Here is a 16,499-nt window from a genome sequence, read left to right as displayed (position 1 = left end):
TTAGGCAGTTATGGGCGATAAAGTCATTTTCTGAAGGGGACTTTATATGGGGGGTAGGGTCAATTATGGACCGATCCTTATAAAATTATACGAAGAGATTTAGGTTCCCATAAGACATATTTGTGCCAAATTTCACCGCTATTAGTTCTTCTCTTAGCAAGTTATGAGCGATAAAGTCATTTTCTGAAGGGGGCCTTATATGGGGGCTAGGCGAAATTGTGGACCGATATTGTCCATTTTCAATACCAAACAAACTGCATCAACTAGAAGTATCTGTGCAAAATTTCAGCTCGCTAGCTGCTTCCATTTGGACTCTATCGTGTTTTCAACAGACAGACAGACAGACGGACAGACGGACAGACGGACAGACGGATAGACGGACGGACATGGCTAGATCGTCTTAGAATCTTATAAGGACCCAGAATATATATACTTTTATGGGTCTTAGACGAATATTTCAATGTGTTACAAACGGAATGACAAAAACAATATACCCCCCATCTTTTTTGATGGTGGGTATAAAAACCCATTTTCCGGGAATATGTACTTTTGTATGGGAGGTATATGAAATTGTGAACCGATTCTAGCAATTTTCAGCAGGGTTCAAGCTCTTGTGTAAAGACTAATGTATGGTGATTTTCATTAATTTATCTTGCATATTTTTCGAGAAAATTACATCAGAATGTGTAAAAAATGCTTATTTTTTTCGAGGTTGTTTTAAATTTCGACTCATAACTTTTCCCGGTGTGAACCGATTTTGCTCATTTGCAATACCAAACTGGTTGGTTTTAACGTGAGCGTGTTTTATACAGACAGACAGACAGACGGACAGACGGACATAGCTAAATCGACTCAGAATTTCATAAGGACCAAGAATATATATACTTTGTTGGGTCTCAGATGAATATTTCCGTGTTACAAACGGAATGACAAACTTATATATACCCTCTATCACCACGGATGGTGGTGGAGGGTATAATAAAAGTGCTAGAGTTTTCATTAGTAATACTCAGCGGTGCGTATAATAATTATTTTAAAAATTTAAATGTACATAAAAATCAAAATCAACAAGAACTGAACTAGAACTGAACTAGAACTGAACTAGAACTGAACTAGAACTGAACTAGAACTGAACTAGAACTGAACTAGAACTGAACTAGAACTGAACTAGAACTGAACTAGAACTGAACTAGAACTGAACTAGAACTGAACTAGAACTGAACTAGAACTGAACTAGAACTGAACTAGAACTGAACTAGAACTGAACTAGAACTGAACTAGAACTGAACTAGAACTGAACTAGAACTGAACTAGAACTGAACTAGAACTGAACTAAAACTGAACTAGAACTGAACTAGAACTGAACTAGAACTGAACTAGAACTGAACTAGAACTGAACTAGAACTGATCTAGAACTGAACTAGAACTGAACTAGAACTGAACTAGAACTGAACTAAAACATTTTTTTAGGTGGTGTATGTGCTTAATAAATCCTATAATTTTGCCACTTAAACAAATAGATAAATGAAAATAACAAATTATTTCTTTATGTCTACGACTAAATTAAATGTTCAAAGAATTTGAAAATTATATGCAAATTCTATAACAAAACAAATTATTTTTTTTTTGCAATTTAAAATAAAGAAATGTTTCTTTTCCAGGGAAAAAAAAAACTTTTTCAAGTGTTTTTCTTTTTCTGTATGTAGTTTATTTAGTTTATGTTTGTTTTCTTATTAAACTTTCCTAACAAATTTATTTTTATATTTTTGTTTTTCTTTAAAATGTTGGTCAAAATGTTTTTTCTTTCCTCTTATGTTCTTTTTTTTTGCGTTTCATCTTAATCTTAAGACACAAATCTTAATAGACTACTGACAGAACGATGACGCCACTTACGAAACATTGAGGATGTATGAAAATAAATTACAAATAAATTAGACATAAAATAAGAAAGTCAAGGAAAGGAAAAAATATAAAGAAAAACATATTTTATAAGAAAATAATTGTCGTATAAGAAGACAAAAAGATAAATAAGAGAAAAAGTAAATTATTACTATGACAAGAATTTGGGCATGAAATATTATTACAGAAGAAAAATAATGTTAAATGTTTTGGTTCTAAATTAGAATATATAGTAAAATGTTTTACTGCCATATTCGTAAAAAAATTTTTATAAAAAGTTTATAAAACAAAATTTTTAATAATTAATTTAGAAAATAAAAAAAATAATGTTAAATAAGAAATTTATAAAATATTTTTTTATAAAAGTAAATTATGTAAATTTTAAAATATTATTTTTTTTAATAACAACCCGTTTTTTGGTATTTTCTTTTATTTTCAGAAAATTTTCTTCAAATTTCATGGATTATTACAGATTTCGTAATAACTTTGTAAGTAATTGTTATCTTTATAAAACAGCATAAAGCGTTTGTAACAAAATTCTTAATAAATATAATTTATTTTTTATTTCTGCCTGAATCTTTAAAAAATCCTACACTTGTTTTTAACAATTAAAAGTTAATGAATTAAATGAAAAATAGAGACATGCACAAAAATTTGGTTCCGAAAACAAATTTTAATTTGTTTATTTAAAGAAAATTCGAGCTCAAGTAAATTGTTACTTGTAATTTTAGTTTTATTTTACTTTTATAATAAAAATAGAAAAAGATTCCGTAAAAATCTTCATGTTTATTTGCAAAGTTATTTAAACAACACTAACAAAAAGAAAACAATTTTCACATATAAGCAACATAAGGAGGTGCATACTGTCAGGCGAAATATTTCTTAAGGTACTCTTGAAATGAAAATACTCTTTTAGCGCAGTTTGCCCCCTAATGCTGACGTCCACATGTGTTGCAATTTACATATACAACTTTTCATTTAATATTACATACATACTTTAAAAGAAAAACTTTTTTTGTTGCGAAAATAAGTTTTTATATACAGTTTTAAATGTAAAGAAAATGGAGAAACAGAAAAAAGAAATTGTAGAGGTATGTGTATAGAATTTCACAGGTAATCAGAGAAAAAGTTTACTGTTTGTTTTAGTTTAGTGTTTTTTTTCTTTTTATTTCTACGAAAACTTGAAAAGTTTTTCTTTCTCCCAAGAATTTTATTTATAATTGTTGGTATTGCTGGTTAGTAAATGTGTTTGTAACATATTGAAAGAACATTTTATTATAATGTTATCTTGAAAATTTTTTAACTAATATATTTGTCAATAACCAACATTTTTAGACATCTTGCCTTTCTCTACCAGCAAATGTGTTGAAGAATGTATAAATTTAGTTGTTAGGATGATTTTTTAAAAAAACATAAATAATATCATGTAACAGCAAAATATAATGAATAGACAAACTATGTCGATAACTGAAATGGGTCAAAGCGACCAACCAAAACATCGTTCAAAACCAAATAGAAATGTAATAAGATATAAACAATGAACGTAGAAAACTATGTGATAACAAGTTAGAGTGCTATATTTGGCTGAGCCGAATCTTAAACACCCTCCACCAGCTACTTTTATATTAATACTTTTCTAATTGATCAAATATTTGTAGAAATAAGTTTTATCATGTCTTAAATAGAAAAACCCCAAGATTTAAATAGCTTAAATCTACTACAAATGCAAGATTTCTTGAACATTACACACACCATTTTCATTTACATTTCTAAAGCGCCCTAAAACATGCGTTACCGATATTTAATAATACATGTATTCATATTATGTGTGTGTGTGTGAAAGATTTAGGGAAATTGAAATATAAGCATTGTTGTGCACTTTTTATATACATTCTAAAGAAAGTTATTAACAATAAACTCATTTTCCGGGAATATGTACATTTGTATGGGAAGTAATTTAAGTTGTGTCGACCGATTCCGCCAATTTTCAACAGCATCACAACAGCGCACAGTTTTTGTGAAAATCACATTAGTATGTGTAAATTTTCGGAGTTTTGTTTTTAATTTTGATTCAAATATATTCCCGATGTGAACCGATTTTGCTCATTTTCTACATCAAACAATGATGATATATTTTGAGTAAACTTCGTTAATTTTTATTGCTTCGTTTTACCGTGAGAATGGTTATACAGTAGTTAGTTAGTTAGTAAGTTAGTTAGTTAGCTACTTAGTTAGTTAGTTAGTTAGTTAGTTAGTTAGTTAGTTAGTTAGTAGTTAGTTAGTTGTTAGTAGTATTAGTTAGTTAGTTAGTAGTTAGTTAGTTAGTAGTAGTTAGTTAGTTAGTTAGTTAGTTAGTTAGTTAGTTAGTTAGTTAGTTAGTTAGTTAGTAGTTAGTTAGTTAGTTAGTTAGTTAGTTAGTTAGTAGTATTAGTTAGTTAGTTAGTTAGTTAGTTAGTTAGGTAGTTAGTTAGTAGGTAGTTAGTAGTTAGTTAGTAGTAGTTAGTTAGTTAGTTAGTTAGTTAGTTAGTTAGTAGTAGTTAGTTAGTTAGTTAGTTAGGTAGTTAGTTAGTTAGTTAGTTAGTTAGTAGTTAGTAGTTAGTTAGTAGTTAGTTAGTTAGTTAGTAGTAGTTAGTTAGTTAGTTAGTTAGTTAGTTAGTAGTTAGTTAGTTAGTTAGTTAGTTAGTTAGTAGTTAGTTAGTTAGTAGTTAGTTAGTAGTAGTTAGTAGTAGTTAGTTAGTAGTTAGTTAGTTAGTTAGTTAGTTAGTAGTAGTTAGTAGTTAGTTAGTTAGTTAGTAGTTAGTTAGTAGTTAGTTAGTTAGTTAGTTAGTTAGTTAGTTAGTTAGTTAGTAGTTAGTTAGTTAGTTAGTAGTTAGTTAGTTAGTTAGTTAGTTAGTTAGTGAGTTAGTTAGTTAGTTAGTTAGTTAGTTAGTTAGTAGTTAGTAGTTAGTAGTTAGTAGTTAGTTAGTTAGTAGTTAGTTAGTTAGTAGTTAGTTAGTTAGTTAGTTAGTAGTTAGGTAGTTGTAGTTAGTTAGTTAGTTAGTTAGTTAGTTAGTTAGTTAGTTAGTACTTAGTTAGTTAGTTAGTAGTTAGTTAGTTAGTTAGTAGTTAGTTAGAGTTAGTTAGTAGTTAGTTAGTTAGTAGTTTAGTAGTTAGTTAGTTAGTTAGTTAGTTAGTAGTTAGTTAGTAGTTAGTTAGTTAGTTAGTTTAGTTAGTTAGTAGTTAGTTAGTTAGTTAGTTAGTTAGTTAGTTAGTTAGTTAGTTAGTTAGTTAGTTAGTTAGTAGTTAGTTAGTAGTTAGTTAGTTAGTTAGTTAGTAGTTAGTTAGTTAGTTAGTTAGTTAGTTAGTTAGTAGTTAGTTAGTTAGTTAGTTATAGTAGTAGTTAGTTAGTTAGTTAGTAGTTAGTTAGTAGTTAGTTAGTTAGTTAGTTAGTAGTAGTTAGTTAGTTAGTTAGTTAGTTAGTAGTTAGTAGTTAGTTAGTTAGTAGTTAGTTAGTAGTAGTAGTTAGTTAGAGTAGTTAGTTAGTTAGTTAGTAGTTAGTTAGTAGTTAGTAGTAGTTAGTTAGTTAGTTAGGTAGTTAGTTAGTTAGTTGTAGTTAGTTAGTTACAGTCAATCAATCATCCGTTTTGTTCCTACTTTTTATTTCGTTCCACTTGTTATGTACAGATCGGCCAATGGCCAACCCATTTTCCTCATAAGTACTTCGGTATAAATTGAATAAAGACTTAATTTTACCTTTATATTCAAATATAATTTCTTAAATTATAATAATATTATTTATTACAACATACATACACTTCGGTATGTTAGTGTGTATTTTTGTAAGAGAAAACTTTTATTAATTCTTATAACAATATTCTCTTTTAATGCCAACCTTTTTACTTAGTTCTTGAAACTTATTTTTGTTTCTACAATGTTTAAGCATATAACTTCCATTTATTTCCTCCTCTTGATAACTTTTTCCCCTTTTTTGGTTCTACTCTTAATTAATTGTTCTTTTGCATATAATGAAGAACCTTTTTTTATTACCTTTATGTATGTATGAAACAAAGACCATAAAAAAGTCTGGTATCTTATACCTTTTGGCTCTGTGAGACTTTAGTTTTCTGATACTTCTTTTTATTCTCCTTTGGCGTATAGTATTTTAATGACCACAATCTGGATTTCTTTTTTTATGTGGCTAGTTTATGGCTGAAATGAATGCACAGCAATTAATTAGCCTTAAATACATGCAACTTAATACGTACTGCAAACTTCAGACAAAAAAAAAACAAAGTTTTTTTTCTTCTTTTTCCAATTTGTTCAGCAGCATAAATAAGAAAAAGCATAATTTGTATATGGCTTAAAGTCATATTAAGAAAAATATTTATATATGTATGTATGTACGTTTTATGCGTACTGATAACTGTTAAATATTTTGAAAGAAATAAAATTCTTTGTATAAGTATAAAATAACAAACGAAAAATAGCCTTAAGTCATGAAAGATTCTTTAAAATTTATTTTGGGTTTTTTTATAAATAGAGAAAATAAAAAATAACATTGATTTGTTTGTCTTTAGCTGGAAACCATATTTTAGCTTTATGGTTTATTTTTTTTTTTTTAGTAAATTTTAAATTTTTTTTATATATAATTTTTTTTGCCATTTAGTACTAGTTTTGCAAAATTATTGGCAATTTTTCAAAACTCTTTGTACGTTACAAGTATGTATGTTTGTTTGACAGATAAAAGGCAAACAACTAAAAGGGAATGCAGCAACATTAAATTAAGAAACTACAAGTATGATGTTGTCCTATTGCGGAAGTATTCATTATTATTATTTCTTTTTGCATTGAAAAAGGCTTTTAAAGAAAACATGTTTCATTTTTGCTGTTATGGTGTTTTTTTTTCGTTTCTTTCTTATTTTCCACTTTTTTCGAAAGCCTTGTTTTTGTTGCTTTAATAGCATTTTCTTTGTATATTAGAAAGTGTAAGAGTGTGTATGTAGGTTTATGAGATCATAGTGTTTTTGTGGCCCAATTACGCATCAAACCAAGAAATGCTTTTCATTTCCTCGAAAACTTAACAAACATTACATATGGTAGGTTTTATATTGATAAATAAAACAGTAAACTGATTTTACAAAGTTGCTTAGGCATTGTGTAGTTTAGTTGGTTGCTTTTCATTAAGGTTTATGAAACTCCCCCTATAAACTCATCGATGCAAGTCTTGGCTATGTCGACACATTGGTTTTATGTATTTTTGTTTGTGTTTGCCTGAAATATGAGTTATGAAATCTTCAGCACAGACTCTATCATAAATGCAGATTTTAATATTCAGTTCAAAAACTTTGAAAAGTTTCTTTCTTTGTAGCCGGTAGAGTAGAGGTAAAATGTTACAGTATCTTTAACATCTTTGCTAAATTTGAAGTTGGGAAAATTTTGTTATCAAGTTTTGTGTGTTTTTAAATTTTAACTGTTGGAAAATTTGTTTAAGAATTTTAGTTAGAATTTTTTTTTAGAATTTTAAATGTGAAAGTGTTTAATGTATAGTACTGCTTTTTACACCAACAATTTTACAAAGAAAATCATAGAAGATAAATAATTGCGAAAAACAGATGAAGCAACAAATCTGTTTACCAAGACGTATGTGTAATATTTATTTTTAAAATATTAAGTATACGCAACAATAGATTTAAACACTTTCTCAAAAAACATGTCAAACCCCAAGCAGTTACCAAAAAATTTACAAAAACTTTTCTTCATACTTGACACAATTCCCTCATTGATGTAACAAAAAAACAAAAATTTAACAACAATTTCATATTCTATGTAAAACCTACTACTGAACACTTTAAAACTTTAATAAAAAATGTAAACAAAAACAACAATAAAAAACATTATATACAACTCAATTGAAAACTTATTGTTATAGTTTTATTTGCTTGTAATATTTTTTTCGTTTATATATTTGACAAACTTGTTACAACCAAATGTACAGAGAGTGAAAAAAATCGAAAATTGTATTAAAAGTCATTGCACTTACCCTAAAATACAACCAGACTGCATAACTTTTACATTTTATAGGTATTTAGAGTGGTATAATAGAGGATGAGGAAGAAAGATGGCAAATATTACCAACTACCATTAGGACGGGGTAAACAATAAAAAGTTTGTTTGAGTGTGTGTGTTTTTTTTACAACTAAAAGCACAATTCGGTTGACACAACTTTACTAAAGTATATAATGGGAGAGTATAAAATAACCGAATATATATTAGGTGAGTATTGAGAAAAAATAGAAAGTTTTGGGAAATTGTAATGAAGTCTGATCACAGATATTTCAAACTGTTTAGAGAATGTTTTAAAACTGAAGCCGAAAAACTTTAAATGTGGATTTAACATGTTCGAAATTCCGCTTAAACTCTATAAAGGAAAATAGTTGTGTAAGTGTTTGTTTATTTATTTGTCCATTACAATACAATTACAAATTATATTCTAAACTAATGTACCGAGCAGGATGACGATGACCATATGCCCGTTGTAGTATAGCAGACCATATTCTCTAGTGGAAATCTAACCTAAAACACCCAGACTGACAGACTAGCCTACCGGGGCACTCTTGCTTTCTATTTTTGTTGTAATAGTTCGACTCTGATCGTGTGATACAAATGTCACTGGTTTGAAAATACATTACTATAATTCGAAGCGATAGAGATCGTATGTGAAGTCTGATAAATCAGCAGATCGTCAGCAAACATTATTATAATTCGAAGCGATAGAGACCTTATGTAAGGTCTGGAAAATCAGCAGATCGACACCAAAGTTAAATATCCATGACGCTTAAGTAATGCCCTGAATATGATGAGACGAAAAGGTTTCTATATATTACGATCTGCTGAAATCATTACAGGGAACCTCTACAGAATATACAACATAATAGCGTCATATTCATAATTCAGACCTCAACTAAATACAATTTAATGGTGACAAATAGTTAAAATATTTTCTATGACCTAGATTATTTGCCAACTAGAAAAACTTCCATATAATCCTTTGATGTTCGTCTTCTGACAGTCTTTTGAACTTTGAATCCCATACACATGTTATTTCTAAATTTTGGATATTCCAAAAACTACTCTAATACTTAACACCAACAATAATTCGGTAGTTTAACCAAATGTTATCCTACACGTACGTTTATTTACAAAAAAACTTCTAAAAGTATACACCCCCCCAAAAAAAAAACCTAACTACCAACCATTGCTATACATTTAACATACATGCAACATATGTTGAACACAACAAATTTTAGAAATTTTTACCCTAAAATTTAGTACAGGACGAAAAAAAAAATTAAACTAAAAATTTTGTTAAAACTTTGTTGCCAGTACAACAATAATGACGTTGTTGATGGTGATGAGGTTGTTGATGATGAAAAAAAAGGTAACATATTTTACAACATTTTCAGAGCCATAGAACCATAACAATAACAGCAATATCTAGAACAAAAAAATAACACCAACAACAACTACTACACACTTATAGGTTTGTGTTCTACACAGGTTGGATAAATCTGAAGTAAATATTTGTTGTAAGTATTTTTCCCCTTTTTTTTGATATAATTTGATAATTGCTAAAAAATAAAAAGAAAAAAATTCTAGATGAAATAATAAAGTTTTTGTTAGTTTATAGAATTTAGCAGAGTTCTTTAGGTATGAAACAACAATATAAAATATGCCAAAATAATAATTTTTTTTTTTTACTTTAGGGCTTTTAGTTTATTTTGCATTGTAGTTTTTTTGTTTTACAAATAATTTAGTTAAATGAGATAGTATTTAAATATGTCAGAAAGAACAAGTAAGAGTGTTATATTCGGCTGTGCCGAATCTTGTATACCCACCATCAAATCATTGCCAAAAAGGAATGCTTCCTTATAAATAAACTTTGATATTTAAGAATCGATGCTTTTGTTATTATCAAAACAATTTTCTCATTTATTACATCTATGTATAGGGAAATTTTTGTCGAATTTTGTCGCTGTCCTTGTATTTTTAAGGTAGCAAAAAGCGTTAAAGTTATTTTCTGAGGGGACGTTTGGTCAATTATGGACCGATCCTCGTCAAATTTTCTATAACGATTTTAGTTTAGGCTAGTAATGAGCGTTAAAGTCATTTTCCGAAGGGGACCGTATATGGGGGTAGGATAAATTATGGACCGATCGTTATAAAATTTTACAAAGCGATTTAGGTTTCTATAGAATAAGTTTATGTCGAATTTCATCGCTTTAGATGCTTCTTTTAGACCATTCTGAGCGTTAAAGTATTTTTCTGAAGGGGACCTTATATGGGGAGTAGGGTCAATTATGAACCGATCCATATACAATTTTACAAAGCGATTTAGGTTCCTATAAAATATGTTCATCTCGAATTTCATCGCTATAGATGCTTCTTTTGGACAGTTATGAGCGTTAAAGTCATTTTCTGAAGGGGAACTTATATGGGGGGTAGGGTCAATTATGGACCGATCCTTATAAAATTTTACAATGATATAAAGGTTCCTAAAAATATGTTTATGTCGAATTTCATCGCTATAGATGCTTTTTTTAGTCAGTTATGAGCGTTAATGTCATTTTCTAAGCGGGACCTTATATGGGGGATAGGGTCAATTATGGACCGATTCTTATAAAATCTTACAATGATATTAAGGTTCCAAAAAAATATGTTTAAGTCGAATTTCATCGCTATAGCTGCTTTTTTTAGTCAGTTATGAGCGTTAATGTCGTTTTCTGAGGGGTACCTTATATGGGGAATAGGGTCAATTATGGACCGATGCTTATAAAATTTTACAATGATATTAAGGTTCCTAAAAAATATGTACATATATGTCGAATTTCATCGCTATGGCTGCTTTTTTTAGTCAGTTATGAGCGTTAATGTCATTTTCTGAGGGGGACCTTATATGGGGGATAGGGTCAATTATGGACCGATCCTTATAAAATTTTACAATGATATTAAGATTCCTATAAAATATGTTTATGTCGAATTTCATTGCTATAGCTGCTTTTTTCAGTCAGTTATGAGCGTTAATGTCATTTTCTGAGGGGGACCTAATATGGGGGATAGGGTCAATTATGGACCGATCCTTATAAAATTTTACAATGATATTAAGGTTCCTAAAAAATATGTATATGTCGAATTTCATCGCTATGGCTGCTTTTTTTAGTCAGTTATGAGCGTTAATGTCATTTTCTGAGGGGGACCTTATATGGGGGATAGGGTCAATTATGGACCGATCCTTATAAAATTTTACAATGATATTAAGATTCCTATAAAATATGTTTATGTCGAATTTCATTGCTATAGCTGCTTTTTTTAGTCAGTTATGAGCGTTATTGTCATTTTCTGAGGGGGACCTTATATGGGGGATAGGGTCAATTATGGACCGATCCTTATAAAATTTTACAATGATACTAAGATTCCTAAAGAATATGTTTATGACGAATTTCATCGCTATAGCTGCTTCTTTTAGTCAGTTATGAGCGTTAATGTCATTTTCTGAGGGGGACCTTATATGGGGGCTAGGCGAAATCGTGGACCGATATTGCCCATTTTCAATACCAAACAAACTGCATCAATATAAAATATTTGTGCAAAATTTCAGCTCGCTAGCTGCTTCCGTTTGGACTCTATTGTGTTTTCAACAGACGGACAGACAGACGGACAGACGGACGGACATGGCTAGATCGTCTTAGAATTTAATGACGTTCCAGAATATATATACTTTTATGGGTCTTAGATGAATATTTCAATGTGTTACAAACGGAATGACAAAAACAATATACCCCCCATCTTTTTTGATGGTGGGTATAAAAATAATAGTTATGAAAACAATATATATATCAGAGTCCAAATATTTAATGTCAAGAAAGTTTGAAATTATAAAAGTTTTTCAAGAAAGTATTTCATCAAACTTGGACAGTACGAGAAGTTTATCAGCCATTGTTTTTTCTAACGATTGTTATATTTAATACTTGCATATTAATTGCAAGTTATAACAACAATAGCTGCACCTATCACTTTCATTGTTCTTAATGTACTTCGAAAGGTGGCCTGCGATTGGAATTAAGATCATTACAGATTTAATATAACGATTTTCTTCTTTATTTGATTTTGAATGTGCTATAACACTTAAATCGCTGACAGCTAACTGCAGCTAACTACCTTTTCCACCTTCCCAATAAAAGACGGATTCCACGCTTAAATAAACCTTATTTTTTGAAGTGAGAGCAGATCCATCGAATAATAGTCATAAAACCGAAGGTCTGATCGTATAGCTTTAGGTAGTAAGTTAGAGAGTAAGTAAGTTAGTTAGTTATTTAGTTCGTTAGTTAGAGTAGTTAGTTAGTAGTTAGTTAGTTAGTTAGTAGTTAGTTAGTTAGTTCGTTAGTTAGTTAGTTAGTTTGTGAGTTAGTTAGTAGCTTAGTTAGTCGCAGTTAGTAGTTAGTTAGTTAGTTTAGTTAGTAGTTAGTGTTAGTTAGTAGTTAGTTAGTTAGTAGTTCGTAGTGTTAGTTAGTTAGGTAGTAGTTAGTGAGTTAGTTAGTTAGTAGTTAGTTAGTTAGTTAGTAGTTAGTTAGTTAGTTAGTTAGTTAGTTAGTAGTTAGTTAGTTAGTTAGTTAGTTAGTAGTTAGTTAGTTAGTATAGTTAGTTAGTTAGTTAGTAGTTAGTTAGTTAGTTAGTAGTTAGTTAGTTAGTTAGTTAGTTAGTTAGTTAGTTAGTTCGTTAGTTAGTTAGTTAGTTAGTTCGTTAGTTAGTTAGTTAGTTCGTAGTTAGTTAGTAGTTAGTTAGTTGTTAGTTAGTTAGTTAGTTAGTTAGTTAGTTAGTTAGTTAGTAGTTAGTAGTTAGTAGTTAGTTATAGTTAGTGTAGTTAGTTAGTTAGTTAGTTAGTAGTTAGTAGTTAGTTAGTAGTTAGTTAGTTAGTAGTTAGTTAGTAGTTAGTTAGTTAGTTAGTAGTTAGTTAGTTAGTTAGTTAGTTAGTTAGTTAGTTAGTTAGTTAGTTAGTTAGTTAGTTAGTTAGTTAGTTAGTTAGTTAGTTAGTTAGTTAGTTAGTTAGTTAGTTAGTAGTTAGTTAGTTAGTTAGTTAGTTAGTTAGTTAGTTAGTTAGTTAGTTAGTAGTTAGTTAGTTAGTTAGTTAGTTAGTTAGTTAGTTAGTTAGTAGTTAGTTAGTAGTTAGTTAGTTAGTTAGTTAGTTAGTTAGTAGTTAGTTAGTTAGTTAGTTAGTTAGTTAGTTAGTTAGTTAGTTAGTTAGTTAGTTAGTTAGTTAGTTAGTTAGTTAGTTAGTTAGTTAGTTAGTTAGTTAGTTAGTTAGTTAGTTAGTTAGTTAGTTAGTTAGTTAGTTAGTTAGTTAGTTAGTTAGTTAGTTAGTTAGTTAGTTAGTTAGTTAGTTAGTTAGTTAGTTAGTTAGTTAGTTAGTTAGTTAGTTAGTTAGTTAGTTAGTTAGTTAGTTAGTTAGTTAGTTAGTTAGTTAGTTAGTTAGTTAGTTAGTTAGTTAGTTAGTTAGTTAGTTAGTTAGTTAGTTAGTTAGTTAGTTAGTTAGTAGTTAGTAGTTAGTAGTTAGTTAGTTAGTTAGTTAGTTAGTTAGTTAGTTAGTTAGTTAGTTAGTTAGTTAGTTAGTTAGTTAGTTAGTTAGTTAGTTAGTAGTTAGTTAGTTAGTTAGTTAGTTAGTAGTTAGTTAGTTAGTTAGTTAGTTAGTAGTTAGTTAGTTAGTTAGTTAGTTAGTTAGTTAGTTAGTTAGTTAGTTAGTTAGTTAGTTAGTTAGTTAGTTAGTTAGTTAGTGTTAGTTAGTTAGTTAGTTAGTTAGTAGTTAGTGTAGTTAGTTAGTTAGTTAGTAGTTAGTTAGTTAGTTAGTTAGTTAGTTAGTTAGTTAGTAGTTAGTTAGTTAGTTAGTTAGTTAGTTAGTAGTTAGTTAGTTAGTTAGTTAGTTAGTTAGTTAGTTAGTTAGTTAGTTAGTAGTTAGTTAGTTAGTTAGTTAGTTCCCTCACTTAATCATTCCTTCTATCCTAATGTAATGAGTAGGATAACAACAGCCATATGCCATTTGTTGGAAAGCAGTCCAAAGTCTCTTCATGGGATTTGATCCCGTAACCCTCAGTCTAATATGCAAGCACACCTCCAAGAAGCCTACCGGTGAACTCATTGATAGTTTCATTAGAGATGATTTATTACAATTATTACTTTAACAAATCTCCGTTTTATCTCACATTTCTCTATGAAATAACACCTTTATGCGCTCCCCAAAAACGTTTGATTAATTACATGTATTTGTTGATTTCTTTAGACAAATACTTCCATTAATTCTCACAAACCTTAAGCACATTTCAATTTGATTTCATTAATTTTAATACAATTCCCATTTTAGTTATTCCACAAATAAAAGCATAAATATTTTACTATATTTCATTCTAGTTTAGTTTTTATCTTATTTGCTACATTCAACGAAATAACAGCATTTTAGGGCTCAAGTGTTTTAAATCGTGTTTTAATATCTCGTTTTACAACAAGTAAATTTCATTTTAAATTATAATGAAAATAAATTACTTTTGCTCGAGTTAACAGGCTTACCAGACTGACAGACAGACAAATACACTTGTAAATTAAATTTTCTAGTACACGGAGAGAAATATGTATTTACTGCAACAACACGGGCAAAAATAAAATATCAAAGACATTTAAGTAGACTCAAGATTGAATTTCCGGAAACTGAAGTAGAATAAGCGTTATACAGTTTACTTTCTCTAAACATTGATGTTGTTGTTTTTGCTGCTTCCTTGCTTATTTTTTTATTTTTTGGTTTTTTTGTGCAGCTTAACTTAAACATGGCGGAAGAAATAAATTATTTTGTCTGCGTATTAAACGAATAAAGTAAATGCTTTAAAACTTGTGGTGTATATGTGTGAGTGAGTTTGTAAATATTAATATTGTATTTGTTATACAACCACAAGTATACAACAACTGGAGGCATAAAATAATCATATATGGATGAAAGAAACAACAAAAATAAACATAAATAATATGAAAATGAAAACAAACTTTCGACAAGAAAGTTCGTTGGTAACGTAGGAAACGGAAATGTATATTAAGAGGATATATATAAAATATATCGGAAAACATACATATATGTATATGAAATAATGGTAAAACGATATATTTGGCGAAAGATGAATTTCAAAGAACACTACAGAAGATGAAGTCAAGGTAAAGAAGGGTTTTATATTACAAAATTATAGCTAAATAACAAGTGGTTAATGTTACTCAACTACAATGAAGAGATTCTTTTACAACCTTAATTTTGAGTCGATTTCTATTCTCCTGAATACTGTGATTTAGAAATAAATCTGGTAGTTTATGTACAAATGCATATAGAGCTAAAATAACATCTTACAAATGTAGGGTGTATTAAATAAAATTATGTACATATATAATGATATTTTAAATACAAGTTGAGTTTTCCATGGAACTAAGTGATGAACTTAGCGCTTTATATAAATTCTACAAATTTAAGGTGAACATTTCTAAATAAAAATCATTAAAGATATTTAAGTATAACTTTATAAATATCATAGTATAATTCCCAGCAAAAAATTTGTATTAACACAACAACTTGCTTTTCAATGACTCCTTTAATGACTTACGTATAATCATTATAAGTAGCAACTTGTTTTTTACATACACAGAAATAAATCAAACAACTTGTTAACTACCTATTTGTAAGTACTTATTTTAGCAGTTATTTTTATGTTAGCATAATAAGTACTTACCTCTAATGTTATTAACATGTTAATATAATGATTTCAAATGTTAATGAATAAGTATTAAAAAGCCACTTTTTAGCCTTTTAATCTACAACATTTCAATGCAAGTTTTTGCTGGTTACATATTAAAACGCTATTAATAAAATTAAATATTAATCATATATCATTTTGATTCTTATCAAAAACACTTATTTCATACAATAGAATTATGTGTACAGTAGAAAAAAAATCAATTACATATTTTGACAGCCTATCAATTATCCAGCTATTATTAGATTGAAATTTTATTTTTTCTTTAAAAGGGAGTAGTCTTGGAGTATATTGATTCTGTCAGTTTAATAAATAATCAAGTCTATATAGAATGGACTGTTACATAGCAGAAATATAGAAGGTAGTCTCAATTAAATTTAAATAAGGTTTTTTGACGTTTTCCTTATTTTAAACTTTATATACAGAGTTGCCACATGTTAAAATTAATAATGGATTTCAAGAAATATTTTACAAAAAATGTGTAGTTAATTTATCTAAATAAAATGTGTGTTATATTAAAGGAAGTTAATTAAATTACTGATTTCCTCTACAAACTTATAAATAATAAATATGTCAGATTTTGCTTAATAAGTTGTATTTTTAAGATAGATATTACAAAACTCCTCACATTCTAGTGTATACTAAACCAACACATTTACATACCTGGTAGTTATTGGGATAGCATTTCTATCCAATCTTGCACGTTTTGAATTGATTGTAATGTCACTTTTAAAGAAATGATCTGAACAAACCATAGGCTCTTTTGGCAAACTTTCTTCGTTGGTTTTG

General features: G+C 28.6%; 1 protein-coding gene across 1 annotated transcript in view; it reads left to right on the top strand.

Moving 5' to 3' along the window:
- The first annotated feature begins 2,337 nt into the window (after positions 1-2,337).
- LOC119611076 (neuroligin-4, Y-linked-like) overlaps positions 2,338-16,499 on the top strand; it is a 46,377-nt gene continuing 32,215 nt past the window's right edge. The window contains exon 1 of the mRNA XM_037966533.1: positions 2,338-2,387. The gene's annotated coding sequence lies outside the window, so the exon portion shown is untranslated. The remainder of the gene's footprint in view (positions 2,388-16,499) is intronic.

This window comes from Lucilia sericata, unplaced genomic scaffold (genome assembly GCF_015586225.1).
Source record: "Lucilia sericata isolate MDLA Ls3-8-SP2 unplaced genomic scaffold, ASM1558622v1 Contig001354F_arrow, whole genome shotgun sequence".
NCBI classification, from domain to species: Eukaryota; Metazoa; Arthropoda; class Insecta; order Diptera; family Calliphoridae; genus Lucilia; species Lucilia sericata.
Note: the sequence above shows the minus strand (reverse complement) of the source record. Positions and strands in the feature narration are given on the sequence as shown.